The sequence below is a fragment of the Helianthus annuus genome, chromosome 9 (genome assembly GCF_002127325.2).
Source record: "Helianthus annuus cultivar XRQ/B chromosome 9, HanXRQr2.0-SUNRISE, whole genome shotgun sequence".
NCBI lineage: Eukaryota > Viridiplantae > Streptophyta > Magnoliopsida > Asterales > Asteraceae > Helianthus > Helianthus annuus.
Window position 1 is genome coordinate 126,068,235 of NC_035441.2, and position 18,325 is coordinate 126,086,559.

The window sequence follows — 18,325 nt, forward strand, 5'->3', positions numbered from 1 at the left end:
ACATGATAAGGCATATTTTACTTGTCATAGGACTAGTTAGGCGATCTGAACGCGTTTTACGCGAACGACGCGTTAAAGTAGCATAAGCTACCTAGACGGGTCGTAACGGGTCAAAAGCACTTAGGATAAGTTTCGTTTTAGTATGTAGGCTTTGTTAAACCATAATACATGAGCCCTTACACTCATTTGGTTTACGAACCCTCATGCTACCCGATCCTCCGAATAGGTCCGATTATTAACGTAGTTACCTATATTAGGTGCCGTTTGATTCCGTGATCTTCTAGCATTGCTTGGTGGTTATCCTAGAATTTCTAAGCAATCTCAAGTGAGTACATAGACCCCTCTTTTACTGTTTTTCAAACATTTTGGGGTGAAACACATGTGCCTACTTGTTACTTTCGTGCTTTCCATGTTTTCATATCATATGCTTACTATGTTCTTTAGTACACTTATAGTACATGATTTCCTACATTTTTGCTATGTGTGTTTACTGAGCATGCTAGCACATTGATTTACATGACTTTTCTGCTTTGTATGTTAACTTAGCATACTTAGTACATTGTTTTACATTACATTTCTGCTATGTATGTTTACTGAGCATGCCAGCACATTGATTTACATGACTTTTCTGCTTTGTATGTTAACTTATCATACACAGTACATTGTTTTACATAACATGTTTACATTTGGTATGACATTGGTTTGTACAACGCGACTAAAATACATTCATTAACATTAGCTACGTCGCTCGGTAGTAAGTAGTGGTACCATAGGACTTGACAAATCCCGTTCCTGACATTCTAGGTTTGTTTGGATGTAAGGAATGACTGAATCCGAAAACATTTCTTTTGATAACCTTTACTCTAAGGTTATCCTACTGTCTCAAGGCTTGAATGTGTGCGTTTAACTTACCGCATAAGTGTTTGTATCAGTAAAACATGCATTTATTTTGCAAAACACGACTTTTTGACATATTCAAAATACTTTGTTTTGTACATTTTTACATTTGGTTTAGGTAATCACATATTACTTACCATACATAACATTTGTTACATGCTACATGATTACATATGACTTTTAACATTTGACATGGTTTATACGAGAACATTTGACAATTGGTTTAAACATGAACTTTATACATTGATTGTTTGTTTAAGTGATTTAAGTAACGATGCATGTGTAATATAATACAAGCATGGTGGATACGCCGCTGGTACTTCCTATATATAAGTGCTTGTGTGATATTACATATCGTAGCGTTATTTGAATCATTTCAGTTTAGACATATAACATTTTTCACAAATAACATATTTATCACAAGACATTGTTTTACAAAAACAGTTTGTTTTATACAACTTATTTTACTTGGTTATTTTATTAACCATACACCATTCTTTTATATAATCTGATTTCTTATCGCGTTTTCATATGATTTATAAAAGAAAACTCTTAAATAGATTCATGACTAATTTTTATTAAACATTTCTTTACACCTAAGTCATGAATCCTATTTTCATAAAACCTATGTATCTCACAGGCATTTTTATGCTGACGTACCTATTTTCACATGTGTTTTCAGGAGCCGTTGCATAGGATATTCGTGACCCACTAGGGCGGACCTGTGCCTTAGAGACTTGAAAATGAAGCTAGAACTAGTTTAATTTCGTTATGTACTCTTTGTTTCAATTGTTTTAAGACAATGTAATACTCGTGTTTGATAAATAAAGCATAACTTTTAATGCCATGGTTGTGAAACAATAATTCTGTTACAACCATGGTTGTAAAATAAGGTTTCCAAGGCCGAGTACTCCCCGAGTATTCGCTACAAGGTAGGCTGCCGAGGCGACTTTCTCTAATTCCGCCTAATTACTCGGAATCGATCAAACGCGGTTAAACTCGGCCAAAATCAGATCTAATAGGTCAATTCGGGCCGAGTTTGACTAAAAAAATAATAAAACATAATTTATATGACCATCATATTAAATAATGAATATCATTTTCACGTATTTTGTTATAAATATTAGTAAATTTATGTTATTAGACATATATTTAATTTCCGAAAACTAATTTCTTTATAATTTAAATGTCCGAGTACTCCTCGAGTACTCTCCGCCTATACCGAGTACGCTCAACTCCCCGGTCGACCGACTAGGGAGCGCCTAGCGACTTTTGCAACCATGGTTACAACACTCCCCGACGTTTCCGCCATGATTTGATGTTTTACGTGGTCAGGGTGTGACACCTTTTGAGCGATTAACACCTACCTTATTACGATCACGTAGCCATGTTTGATTCGAACAATAGCTGGACCATAATGGTCTAAAACGAAAGTCAAAGCAAAAGTCAATTTGCTTGACTTTCGGCTAAATTCTTAGCCTACAAAAGGAAAGAGCAAGAAAGGAACACTTACTTGTGATCCTTAGAATGTTTAGAACTCAGGGGGAGGTCCTTTTATGATCAGGAGCTCCAGATAGAGTGAAAGAAGAAGAAATGAGGAATGAGCAAATTGTTCAAGGACACAAGGGTCCTATTTATACTAGAAGAAGGATTGCAAGATTGATCCAGATGTTAGGAGGTGATTTAGGATCATTCCAAGTGTCCATGTACGTGTTATGAGCTGCAAAGATGTTCAGGGTCGTGACATAGGTGGCACAAGGGCAGAGTTGCTTGGCCTCTAAACAAAACTGCCATTGGCAGTCCTTTACGGAACGTAAGGGCCTTAGGCTTACGGTCCGTAAGCCCATAAAGCGCCCCTGGTTTTCAAATTCCTTAAGGACCGTAAGGAGAAAGGCTTGCGGTCCGTAAGGACCTTAAGCATGCAGAACATTTGAACTCGCTGACGGATCGTAAGGGTTAACCTTTGCGGTTCGTCTGAGACTTCCAGAAATCATATTTTTGATATTTTTCATATCTAGTCCCTCTACATTCATAATTTCCCAAATTTACAATATTAGTCCATCTCCTCCAAATTATTAGGCATATTTGAGAGTGGACACGTGTCATTGCATTATTCGACGAAATTTCCGAGGTGTTATACATAACAAGTACAAAATTCATAGATAAAGTTTCGAGTGAGTTTCTAATCCACCCTAAATAAATTTCTTGTCATATCGTCATCAATTTCCTGCAACATATATTAAAGTATATGTGAACACAAAATGGTCGGTGAGCATACAAGTTTGTCTACATAGCATAAGTATAGAAAAACTCTCAAATCCACATGTCAAATGTGTACTATGTTATATGAATCATACTAGCTTGCATGAACTATAAATCAACCCAAAGTGTCTACCAGCATAATCTTATCATCCCAATAAATAAGACCGTTAAAAATGATTACCTAACAATGACCCACAACGGGCGATGTGCTACTCCTATAGCGTTATACATGTTAAGGGAGACTTTTGAAAGTTAATGATAGATAGCATGCATATTGTGACACCCGACTATTTAGGGTCCATACCGTACTAATGTAAGACATGTATTCGAAGTGATTTGGTGTAAATTAAAGATATTTGATGTGTTGGCAAGTCCAAACTTTATTTAAAATAATGTTGGCAAACACAAGATATAAGCTAATAGCGTAACAAACAAAATGCGAAATGAACGTTGGTGACGTACCGATTAATGTTAAAATCCTAAAAAAACAATTCACTATGATTATAATGCTATTTTAATCACATCCAAGTGGAAAATTTAAATAAAACGTTTAAAAACACCGTTCAATGATTTTAATCGCGTACTGCGCAATACCGCGCGTATCTTACAAAATTTAAACGGCAATGCCAGTTAAAACAAATAATATATTACTCAGCAATATTATGGCAAGTTAATTTTTATAGAACGATATAAATAATTATAATGCCTTAAAATACGAATAAAACACGAGATAAAATTCCTGGTAATCAGTTGTGTATATGTAAAGTATATGTGGGGGGGGGGAGGTTGTTGGTGCATATTTCGTACGTCTGTCACTGTGCGAATAGTTAGATAGAGCGTGTGTTGAATGTTGTATAGATTAGAGAAAAGTCGGACACGGTTATGTAATGTCAAGGTCCATCCGGACGGATGGACAAGTCCATCCAGATAGATGGACACATTTAGTCCATTCGGAAACCCATCCGGATCTAGGTATTGTTATGTAAAAGTCCATCCGGACGGATGGACATTTGCTCATCCGGACATGTGTAGGATGTTGCCTATAAATAGGGGCTGGGGTTTCCTATTCGGACAAGCTTTTTGGATCCTAAAGGGGACATGTTGTCCGACTGGTCTCACGGTGCTGTAACTTGTCAAGATTTGAATAGAGACCAAATTGAAATTGACTGCTCGGTATCGTATCTATCTTCTACTCCTTTCCTTTTAATAATAAACGCACCAAACACGTCGTACGGGACCAAGGCTCCGTAAAACTCGCCGGATCCTAGAATATCAAGTGGTATCAGAGCTACGGTAGTGATTTAATCGATCTAACAGTCGGTTAAATCACCCAAGCTCATCAATTTTGGGTTAAACAAGAGATTTGACGTTAAAACAAAGAAAATCATCAAAATTAAGGTCAATTCATGGATGGATTTTGGAATTGAAGACATCAATCTGTTTGGAATTGATTCGCGTACAATCCTGTGAAGTTTCATCATGAAATTCACACAAATAAAGATTCTGGATCGAAAAAACGTGATTTGGAGTGTTCTTGAGTTGTTCGAACATATTCGATCCGGATGGGCACATCTAGACGGATGGATTCATTCGGGCAAATACCCATCTGGATGGACGCACTCATCCGGATAGACCGAAGAAACTCATCCGGATGGACCTCAACTCCATTCGGACGGATGGGTGAAACCTCATCCGGATGGACATCAACTCCATCCGGACGGATGAAGACACTCGGGTGCAAAAATGTCAACATGATCCAAGATCAATCCACCCTAACAGATGGACATACTCCATTCGGATGGATGAGCAAAAAACGGCATTTTTTTATCGCAACGACGAGGAGAGTCTCCAGAAAAAATTTCGTGATTGAAATTTTTTTCGGGTTTTTAACGACCAAGCTGGGTTGTTCGGGGACACCGTCTGGGGCTTCAGTGAACAGATTTGATGATGCGATCACGGATTGTGGAAATTAATGGGGTAGTCATGATATTGGTATAGAATGTTTATCATTCAGGTTATCTGACTATTTATGGGCCAAAACGTAAAATCCGCAATGATGAAAAACTGACATTTGAGGAAAATTGTCATATTTTCGGCATAGTCGAGTTTTTCACAGATAGAAGAGGACTGAATTGCTCAGTTTGAGGAGGAATTCAGAGATAGAGACGTCAGAATTTGCAAAAAATGAGGGGGAATAAAAATTTTCAGATGTTCCAGCATTTTTGAAATTCGTGACGCTACAACAGTATTAGGGTGGTTCTGACTTCAGGATTGTCTGGAGATGCATAGGATCTGGATTCACGATTTCTTGATCATTGGATGTTTAGACTCTACAGATTAGGGTCAGATTGACATCTTAGGGTTTGAGTCTCGGGTCTTCGTCAAGCCGGTCAGCAGGATTTGCATCAGGAGATGCAAACTGTATTGTGGATACTTATAAGATATCATAGACGTGTGATAGTCTAAAGTGTCAGAATGGTTAATCTTCGAGCAGATGAATTGTTTTTCAGACTAATCACCGGGGAATGATGATGTTTGTTGGTTAAGTTGCTGCCGGACTAGCGGAGTAGACTATACATCTGTTATCATGACTAAAGAAGAAGAACGTGAGTCTAATCATGAATGAATGTTTGTGAGATCTGAATGTGTTACCAGATGGTTCATTAGATTGTCCGGGAATGTGAATCTGATCGTGGGTGAAAGCTTCCGAGATCTTGATGATCCGCGGAAATGATATCTGATCATGGACGAAGGCTTCGGAGATCTGTGAGTGATTGTAGATGATAGCTTTTGAGATCTAGATTATCCGAGGAGATGAATCTGATTGTGGATGAATGCTTCAGAGATCAGAATACATTACTAGATGATTTATTTTCTGATGAAGAGTTGCTGATTGTGTAGAATACTGGTTACTCGGGATATCAAATCTCTAGGGGGAATCACAGATTTGACTTTAACCAGTGGGGTATTTGAAGTTTCTATCAATTGCCGGTTCGAGTTTTTGTACATTCTTAGATCAAGCAAGCGGAATGCGAGATCGTGTTGCTGAAACGATACATCAAAAACTGAACGCGGAGGTGGCTAAAGTCGAAACAGAGATTACTGCATTGATTAGTTTCAAGTTGGTGATTGTTCATGAAGATTGCAGTTTAGAAATTCAGAGGAGGAGTCAGGAACCGTGTAAACTATGAAATGAAGATTCATTTAAGGGGGAATACATTGTTAAAGAATGCAAACTCGGATCATCAATCAAGGGGGAATCTGTTGGTTAAAATGTCAGATACTTGATTGAAGTTGCAGAATATTCAAACACAGCTCTCGGTTCTCAAAGTGTTAGAGACGATTCAACAGTGACAGCCGAGGAGGAATCTGTTGTTGCATATTTCGCACGTCTGCCACTGTGCGAATAGTTAGATAGAGTGTGTGTTGAATACTGTATAGATTAGAGAAAAGTCGGACACGGTTATGTAATGTCAAGGTCCATCCGGACGGATGGACAAGTCCATCCAGATGGATGGACACATTTAGTCCATTCGGAAACCCATCCGGATCTAGGTATTGTTATGTAAAAGACCATCCGAACGGATGGACATTAGCTCGTCCGGACATGTGTAGGTTGTTGCCTATAAATAGGGGTTGGGGTTTCCTATTCGGACAAGCTTTTTGGATCCCAGAGGGGACATGTTGTTCGACTGGTCTCACGCAGCTGTAACTTGTCAAGATTCGAATAGAGACCAGATTGAAATTAACTGCTCGGTGTCGTATCTATCTTCTACTCCTTTCTTTGTAATAATAAACGCATCGAACACGTCGTACGGGACCGAGGCTCCGTCAAACTCGCCGGATCCTGGAATATCAAGTGGTATCAGTGCCACGGTACCGATTTAATCGATCTAACAGTCGGTTAAATCACCCAAGCTCATCAATTTTGGGTTAAACAGGAGTTTTGACGTTAAAACAGAGAAAATCATCAAAATAAAGGTCAATTCACTGATGGATTTTGGAATTGAAGACATCAATCTGTTCGGAATTGATCTGCGCACAATCCTGTGAAGTTTCATCATGAAATTCACACAAATAAAGATTCTGGATCGAAAAAACGTGATTTGGAGTGTTCTTGAGTTGTTCGAACATATTCGGTCTGGATGGGCACATCTGGACGGATGGATTCATTCATTCGGGCAGATACCCATCCGGATGGACGCACTCATCTGGATGGACCGGAGAAACTCATCCGGATGGACATCAACTCCATCCGGACGGATGAAGACACTCGGGTGCAAAAATGTCAACATGATCCAAGATCAATCCATCCGAATAGATGGACATACTCCATTCGGATGGATGAGCAAAAAAGGCATTTGTTGATCGCAATGACGAGGAGAGTCTCCAGAAAAAATTTCGTGATTGAATTCTTTTTTTTTTGGATTTTTAACAAACAAGCTGGGTTGTTCGGGGATACCGTCTGGGGCTTCAGTGACAGATTTTATGATGCGATCACGAATTGTGGAAATTAATGGGTAATCATGATATTGGTACAGAATGTTTATCATTCAGGTTATCTGACTATTTATGAGCCAAAACGTAAAATCCACAATGATGAAAAACTGTTGTTTGAGGAAAATTGTCATATTTTCGGCATAGTCGAGTTTTCCATAGATAAAAAAGGACTGAATTGCTCAGTTTGAGGGGGAATTCAGTGATAGAGACGTCAGAATTTGCAAAAATGAGGGGGAATAAAAATTTTCAGATGTTCCAGCATTTTTTAAATTCGTGACGCTGCAACAGTATTCGGGTGGTTCTGACTTCAGGATTGTCTGGAGATGCATAGGATCTGGATTCATGATTTCTTGATCATAGGAAGTTCAGACTCTACAAGTTCAGGGTCAGATTGACGTCTTAGGGTTTGAGTCCCGGGTCTTCGTCAAGCCGGTCAGCAGGATTAGCATCAGGAGATGTAAACTGTATTGTGGATACTTTAGGCAAATGAATTGTTTTTCGGACTAATCGCCGGGGAATGATGATGTTTGTTGTTAAGTTGCTGCCGGAACTAGCGGAGTAGACTATACATCTGTTATCATGACTGAAGAAGAAGAACGTGATTCTGATCGTGAATCAATGTTTCTGAGATTTGAATGTATTACCAGATGGTTCATCAGATTGTCCGGGAATGTGAATCTGATCATGGGTGAAAGCTTTCGAGATCTAGATGATCCGAGGAAATGATATCTGATCATGGACAAAGGCTTCGGAGATCTGTGAGTGATTGTAGATGATAGCTTTTGAGATCTACATTACCAAAGCCTTCACATCTCTCTCTCTCTCCGTGCTCTCGGCCGAAACCCCCTCCCCACTTCACCATTGTTGTTTTTCTTTCATTTCTTGAAGAATCAATCCCCTTCCTAGTTGGTTCCAAGCTTGTTTGAAGATCCAAAGGTGATTTCAAGGAGGAACAAGCTTGTTTTCATAAAAAAAATCTCATCAAAACCCACTTTTTGTTCATGAAAGGTATAAACCCATTTACCATTTTTAAACTTGTTTCTTGATGATGATGATGATGATGATGATAGAATGTTTCTCAAATACCTGGATTCTTCACAACTCTTGGAAACTAAACAACAAAATGATTTTATCAAAACAAAAATTGAAGTGTGTATGTGGGTGTGTATATAGGGTCGTAGGTATGTATGCATGTGGGTTAGAGATTGTGTTTTGTTTAAAAGTTGAATTTTGGTTGTATTGATTCTTGAAAAGTTGTTGCATGTGTGATAAAACAGAATCTACATAAAGATGACTATGATTAAGTTGAAAAGATGAAAAGTGATTTCATGGATGGTTATACATGTGTCGTGTATATGTATATATGTATGCATACACATGAGTTTTGTTTACTAGTTCATAAATGTTACATGCATTGATGTGAGAATGATTGAATGGATAAGTTAAGTAAAGATAATGTATTGGATTATTTGGAGTTATATTAAATGTATGTTGGATGCATTTAAGTTGTTAGATGATGAAGAAATGATGGTCATGCATTAAGTACTTGTACATAAGTGTTAGTGTATGGAAGTGATTTGATGTTGATATGATATGATACTTGAAAGACGAATTAAACCAGGTTGCATGCATGTTAATATGATGATATAGGATGTGTTTTAATGATACAAAGAAGTGTCATAAGTTTGATGGTTTTGCAGGTTGTACATGAGGCTTAAAAAGTAGTAAAATGGATGAAATTGCATGATTTATGTGACTTACATGAAATCTGCACTAATATGATTATTAGTACCATTTTATTCAGTAAATAATATGTGTTGTCTTAAAATATGAAGTCATGATGACTCGGGATGGTTATAGTAAAGTTCGGTACAATACCATGTGTTAAAAACAGTAAAAATCAGCTTTTAAAGTGATTTTTTTGCAAAACTGATTTAGATCAGGTTATAAAACTGATTTTTGCAAACTTAATCCCTGTAATCAAATATCATATAATTACACGTAAATATATTAATATTTCTATGTTTGTAATACTATATCCATGTTTCACCAACGTTCGGGGTCAGACGTGTGTGTAGTTTGGTAATTCGGTTAATTTGCCGAATTATTGTTACGTGAGTGTTCGTCTACTATCTGGCACACTTATCCAACCAATATGAAGTGAAATGCTATAATGAATGTTTTAAATCATGTTAAAGATAACGGAGTTAACTTGAAAAATCTCAGTTGTCACACAAATTGTAGATATATTGTACATGAACAAGTGTGATAACGGATATAACATAATGAGGGTCACCAATAAAATCGTTTAAGTCGCAAAAACCTTAATTTATGTATATATATATATATATATATATATGACGTGGTGCGAGTGTGTATGATTTTTTTTACTCGTTTATCAAACTTTAAATTTATAAAACACGATATAACACTATCATTCTCTACAACACGCTAGGGCAAATGCACCCATCATTAGCGTAGTATAGTGATGGTAAGATACCGAGGTCATCCATGGACACATGAGCTATTAATACCGGAGTATCGTCAACGTCTAATCTAACCAAATTTTGAGAAAAATGTTTTTAATAAGTAAAATAAAGAAATAAACTAAATAAATAAAAGAAACGAATAGACAAGATAAAAAACGGTAAAAATCAGCTTTTAAAGTGATTTTTTTGCAAAACTGATTTAGATCAGGTTATAAAACTGATTTTTGCAAACTTAATCCATGTAATCAAATATCATATAATTACACATAAATATATTAATATTTCTATGTTTGTAATACTATATCCATGTTTCACCAACGTTCGGGGTCAGACGTGTGTGTAGTTTGGTAATTCGGTTAATTTGCCGAATTATTGTTACGTGAGTGCTCGTGTACTAACTGGCACACTTATCCAACCAATATGAAGTGAAATGCTATAATGAATGTTTTAAATCATGTTAAAGATAACGGAGTTAACTTGAAAAATCTCAGTTGTCACACAAATTGTAGATATATTGTACATGAACAAGTGTGATAACGGATATAACATAATGAGGGTCACCAATAAAATCGTTTAAGTCGCAAAAACCTTAATATGTGTATATATATATATATATATATGACGTGGTGCGAGTGTGTATGATTTTTTTTACTCGTTTATCAAACTTTAAATTTATAAAACACGATATAACACTATCATTCTCTACAACACGCTAGGGCAAATGCACCCATCATTAGCGTAGTATAGTGATGGTAAGATACTGAGGTCATCCATGGACACATGAGCTATTAATACCGGAGTATCATCAACGTCTAATCTAACCAAATTTTGAGAAAAATGTTTTTAATAAGTAAAATAAAGAAATAAACTAAATAAATAAAAGAAACAAATAGACAAGATAGAATCACTTGGTTCCGACTCATCTTTTATGTATCCTTTGATGATTTTCGCACTTTGGGTATTTTAAGAGATTATCTTAGTTATAGTGGCATGTCCCTCTTTTGGAGGCAATGCTACCCTCAGCCATATTGGTCTGATTCAGCAGGGATACAGTCCCGCGAGGCCGGAATATTGAAAGATAATTAAGTAAGTTATTAATGCAAATGTGGCATGTTCCTCTTTTGGAGGCACGCTACCCTCGGCCATATTGGTCTGAGTCAGCAGGGATACAGTCCCGCAAGGCCGATTTAAAGTTTTAATAGTAGTTTATTTATCAGGAATTCAAGCCGTTCTTACTTCCCCCGATTTGAAGCTATCTGGCTCAAAGGAAGTCCTAATAAGCTTGAATCAAGTCCTCACAGGATCTATACACTAAACGAGGCAAGAACTTTACCCATACCACCCTTCTAACCCCCTTCCAGGTAGTTAACACGCTTTATATAGACCGTAAAGACACGAATGAGTGAATCAACAAAACATGAAAAGATGATAGAATAAAGTTCACTTTCAATATAAAAAACTAGTTATTAAAGTCATTTATACATACCCAAGTAAAAAGTTGACCAAAGCTTGGAAATCAAAAGTAATACATAAATGATTTGTCTTCACCAAGTGAAGTAAGAGATTAGCCAATCATGGCCTTTAGTTGACAAAAACACTTATGATTAATCTTAGATCCCGAGACTACTATACACTCTAGAGATGGATGAATGTGGTGGATGATGGTGGTATTGTGGTGGTGGAGTGGTGACAGGTGTGAGAGAAGTGGTTTGCCAATGCATGGATTGAAATTGAACCAAACACCCCTATTTATAGCTGGAAACAAAAGCTTTACACGGCCTCGTGCCTGTTGGGCATGGCCCCCTTCCTATTGAGCATTGCCTCGTGCCCTCCTTCTTCTCTGTCTTCATTTAATGAGCTTGTCAGTCCGGATGCTCACACAGCCCTGTGTGTCAACGACACGACCCCGTGGCCATTTTACTTGTTGTACTATCCAAGATTCGCAAATCTGGGAGTTAACCACGGCCCGTGTCTTTGGGACACGGCCCCGTGTCTCTTGTTTTCTTCTGTTTTCTTTTTCTTGCTGGATTCTTGATTGGGGCACGACCCCGTGCCTTGGTGGCACGGCCCCGTGCTTATCTTTTGATTTGTCGCTTTTAGTCTTGGGGTGAAGCTCGGAGGGTCGGTATGATGTATCAACTTCCCTTCTTTTGTATTCATGCTGGTTTTTGCCGTTAATGTGTTCTTTTTGTACATTTAAGCTCTTTTAATCCTGAAAATTAAAAGTATACAAAGAAACATAATTTTTCCAACATTAGTACTAAAAATGGGTGATTTTATACCTTATTTGATATAATTTATATGTTGCCTTTGGTGCATGTCAATATATACATATGAACATATATATATATATATATAGGGAGGGGCTCATGCGAGAACCACCCTTATTGTGAGAACCTTGAGAACCAATGTGAACACAACCTAAAATAGCTAAAAAAACCTAACCCCCCCCCACCAAAAAAAACCTAACCCCCCCCCCCCAAGCTAAATGCTAAAAAAAACCTAACACCCCCCCCCCCCAAAACCTAAACCCCCCTCCCCCACCCCCCAAAAACCTAAACCCCCCCCCCCCCCAAGCTAAAATGCTAAAAACTAAACCCCCAAAAAACCTAAAAAAATCTAAAAAAAATCTAAAAAAATAAAAAAAATCTAAATTTTTTTTTGAATTTTTTAATATTTTTTATGTTAAAATCGCTACTTTTAGAAGCCAAAAAAAAAAATTAAAATTTTTTTTTTGCTTCGAAAAGTAGCGATTTTTTTTATAAAAAATATTAAAAAATTCAAAAAAAAATTTTTGTGTGATTTTTAGCTATTTTTAGGCATTTTTGGTGTGTTCACATTGGTTCTCGCGGTTCTCACAATAAGAGGTGCTTCTCGCATGATCTTCTCCCTATATATATATATATATATATATATATAAACACGCCAACATAGCCAAAATAAAGACTTTTCGAGAAAATCTCAAAGTTATGTGAAAAATTTATATGTTTTGGAGAAACTTAGGGATTTTAGAATATTTGGTCATTAATGCAAAACCAATTTTTGTGGAATTTGTGCTTGTTGAAAACGTACCCAAAGGTGAGTATCACTACCCATCTTTTTACTATTTTATATAACGTTTTGCGAGAAGGACACGTCTTAAAAAGAATATAATATGTTTTTATATAATACATGCCTTTAAACGAGTTATTAACATATTTTCGAGGAAAATATGGTCTGAAAATAAATGTGTTGTGTTTTCGAGGAAAAAATGGTTTTGAAATGTGGATGATATAGAATTGTTTTCGAGGAAAACGGGAAACATGGAGGATTACAGTGTATGGGTAAACCGACTGTATAGATTTAAAAACATTTAAATCTAAGTTGTGACGAATTTGCCTGATCTCAAGAGAGTAGGTACTGGAATAGGCATACGTCTCGGTGGGGACTTCGGGGAATTCGTACAACACAAAATATCATTTTTTTTTCAATTTAGTAGGATATATATATTGTTCATGAGGCAGGCACCATAAGTGACCCAATTTGAGGCACTTTGCGCGAATTTGGCGTTTAAGCATTAATACTAGTATGCGTAGAGTTGTTGGTAGATCTATCAGGTTGATAACCCCATCATGACCGGTAGCTCCGTGTCAAGTCAAGCGACAAATTGATATTATGTGATTGTCTATCGTTGATTATAACCTTATTGTTAATATATAGCTCATAGGCCTTGCAACCTTATGAATATGAAATTTTGATACTAGAGATTTAATATACATTTAAACTCTTGGGAAGATGATTTGTGTCGAAGGTTTTGGGAAAAACGCTTGCGACCAGAGAATTGACCCCTAGATTTTTAATAAGGAAATCTGATTTGACTTTCTTAAAATATATGAATGGTTTTGACATGAAATTCATAACAAGAAAGCTTTTCCTTAAAGAACTTTGACTATAATTTGAACATGTGAACTCACCAACCTATTTGTATTGACACTTGATTTTTACGTGTTCTTTAGGTACATGAGTCCGGCTTCGGGATTTTGGGTTGTCTTGTGGTTGTTGATGCAATTTATAATAAATAATGTTTTGGACAACTTTTAAAACTTTTGGGACCGTATGTATTGAGGTCCGTAAGGGATCAAACAACTATGTTATGGTTGTGGTTTATGTTTAAACTTTATGTTTTAATTAAGTTACATGTCCAAAATAAATATTGCATTGTCTACAAAGATATTTATGGGTACCAACCTCCGTCGCCGCCACGTTTGTATTTTCCGCTGCGATGTTTTTGAGTGTGACACATATAATGTGTCCTAGCATGTATGACAAATATCATAACAAGTAGCATGTTGATAGATTGAGTGTTTGTTTAAGCATGATTGTATGTGCGATTGTGAGTTTCATAATGATACATATTGCAACCCAAAGTGTTTTAAAGCGTAAATGAGTCAAGTATACTCACGGTTTGCGATTGCTTTCCACAAAAGTGAGCTTGGATGTGTTGGAAGGATGGAGCACCGATCCTAAACTGGATAAACAAGGTGTATGAGTATGAAGAATTTAGAGTTGGAAGGAATTCGGAAATCTAATAGTATGAAAATACATAAAAGTCTATCTTGCTTGAATACTTATTTGGACACCATTCTAGTTAGTGTTTTTCATGAGTAAGATACTCATTGGAAGCCCAAGATAAGAAGTTCAAGACTTAGATAGATTTCCACCTCAACACATGACATTCAACCATGGATTGGTTGATATCATGGTTTGGTTTTGGATTGGATATGGCATGTACACACACACACACATATATATATATACATATATACATATATAATTGTCATATATTGTAATGCAAAGGTATTATAAATCCTTTAACCTTGGGAATTCACCAATACACAAATCATCTCAAGGATGATTTGGATAGTCTTGAATACAAACATATGAACAAAATAAAAACCCTCTAGTTCACCAAACAACCAAATGATTTAAACTAGACGAGTGCATTCCAAACATGGGTTGTGTTTGAAGACTTGGTGTAGTTTGCTCACTTTGTTTACTTGTAAGTTGTTTGGTGGTTTAGATGGTATAGAATGTAAGCTAACTAAGTAATCAAGCAAGGTAGGTGGAATCCTAGTTGTAGAACCAAAGTTCCATAGTTCACACCATACACCATAACACAAATCTTACAAAATTGCAAGTTGAGGACTTGATTTGGTTTCTCTCATTATGGAGACCACATAGGGTCTTTCAAGCATAAAGAAAAGAGGCATATGAGCCTTATACTTTCCGAAATAAACCTTAACTCAAGCCCCTCAACATTAAGAATAGTTGAGAACTTGGTTTGATACATCGTATTCCAAGAAGCAAAGTAAAGACAACAAGTATGAACAAGAAGCAAAGCAAAATGGTCCTGTGTTTCATTTCAAAATGATGGCGTGATTATCCAAACCCAAATGTTAGGGCTGGCTCGTTAGGGTTATCAACTTAGGCTAAGGCCTAGGGCTAACAAAAAACAAGGCATCCAATTTTTTTCTTTTCACATATTAGACTTGTTTTTAGCCCACTTAAACAACGTTCTAGGCCCACGATTTAGGATTTTACTCCAGGAGTCCACATTGTCCGCGCACGCTTCATTCCTGAATCCAAAAGCAGCACAGCAACACACCAACCCTTGTTACTTGCAGCGTCTTTTGAGGAACCAATGTGAAATTGATTGCGGATTGGATGGAATTAGGGCCGAATTAGGAAAAATCATCGCTATGGTTATTCAATGTATCAAATCTTAATCTCAATAGGGCCCCAACTTTGTAGTTCGTTTAGGACCTCTAAAAATGTTGAAACGACCCAACCAAACATTACTTATCACTTGAAAACACATACTACATGTACTTCCTGTTCGATTCGAAACGTGCCGTCCAAGCTTCAGTATGAAAGAGCCTTACCTAGACACAATTATACAGTATAAGTTTTAGTACAATTATGTGAAGAAAAAGAACATCAGGCCTAGTAGGGTATGGCATCAGCGTAGTTCAGAGACAAACCACCGTACTAATCCAGACCAGCGTAGACTGGTATGCGATAGTTTACGTTTGAGTTTGGTATATGATATATTATAAAGTTTATAGGGATATACATAAAGTTATCCCAAGATTTCCTTCTAGTGAGTCATTTAACTGTGATGTGAACAAGGTGTTACGGTGAACAAAAAGTTTAATACAACGATGAATGTAGGCTTGTAGTTGTATATCCATGAAATACAACCAGCGTAGACTGGTATGCGATAGTTTACATTTGAGTTTGGTATATGATATATTATAAAGTTTATAGGGATATACATAAAGTTATCCCAAGATTTCCTTCTAGTGAGTCATTTAACTGTGATGTGACAAGGTGTTACGGTGAACAAAAAAGTTTAATACAACGATGAAAGTTTATTATTGTCATTCTGTATTTTATTAATTTGTAACAAAATCCAAAAATATATTTATCAAAAAATCATACATCAAAGTACTTACAAGTATTTATTCTCACATTAGTCATGATAACAATCGTACATGCCAAAAAGGCGAGTGATTTGAGAGTTAAATACAAGCCTGTGACTGACAGATGCAGCAGATATTGTACCAACATATCTTGGGTGTCAATCTCCTCAGGCCCCATCTACCACTATTTAATTTTAATTAAATCCACAGTTATGATATTTTTACGTTTTCCTCATTTTCCTATGCATATTTCATTTCTATCATTTTGCTATGCATATTTCATCTCTAAAATAAGATTAAATACACGAACCCGACTTTCATGTTCATAGAGTGATATATACACGAACTGTTTAATTAACACGATTTTTTTTTTTTATATTAAGTAAACATGTTTGTTGTGTATGAGCTATAGAATATGACTTTAGGTTTTACCATATAATACTACATCAATTTCAGTTTCATAAAACGTTCTAGAAAATATATAAATTGGTGAACCTACTATTTGACTCAAGATAAACCCGTTTAACTTATTTTCTACATGAAATTGATACAAATCCTTTCAGGTTTAAACAAAATCTACAAAGTTCATGTTAAGTTCATACCGTTGCGTCAAACATATAAAAGGAATATGTTGAGCTTGTATAGGTCGTGTAATTTCTTTTACTTAAACCAAAGGGTCATATTTGACCGTTGAAAAGAACCCCCACAATTAAGATTTGTTTTAATAACAATTGATAAATATCACCCGAATCACATACATTCCAGAAACCCTCTACCTGAACCGTTGGCGCCGGTGTTTCTCGTTAGCACAGGGGGTACCCTATGAGACTACCTTCTTTACCCAAAAAAATACCCTATGACACTACCTTACGGTGCCCTTACAGTTCATAATATTTCACTAGAGTACCCGTGTCTATTCTCACTAATATGCATGTTATATACGTTTACATGCAATATGTTATGCATGAATCAAACGTCACATACAAACTTTCATTCGTGTACCTTAAATTTTAGATGCTAAACGTACATGTAACATGCATATGAAAGTTTGTATATGACGTTTGAAAGTTTGTATGTGACGTTTGATACACGAATGAAAAATATAATGCCTAAAACAACATACTGAAGATAATATCTCTCAACATTTAATTAATATGTATAGCATCTTTAGAGTTAAGAGGTATGAGTACTATATTCAGTTGCATACCTCCAACAATTAGTGAATTGTTTACTTCTTCAGAAACTTTATAAATTCGTTTATAATAGTGTGTAATTTGCTTGTATTAAGTAGCAAGATTCAAGATTCAAGATTCTTATACATTATATACGCAGATAAACGGAGTATACGTGAGACCTTATCGTGCATGTGTATAAGTTGGCCTAGAAAGGATCATACGTGAGTGGTTAATTGGTTATATTTCATGTTTGAACATATTTTTTAGGAGATAATTTTCTTATATTTTCTCACTTACATGTATCTACAAAGAGATGATGTTACAAGAATCCACGTATTTGATAGGCTCAAACTATCTACACACTTGTGTAGATAGCCACCCCAAAAGTGTCTTTTTGTCCTATATGCACACCTTGCAGTGTCGAGCTGTGGCCAAAGCGCGGCGTTTTGGTCCGGTCAACCAGACAAAGACTGACGGGTGTCTGCAGGGTATGCATTTAGGACAAAAAAACACTTTTTGGTGTGTATATAGACACATTGGT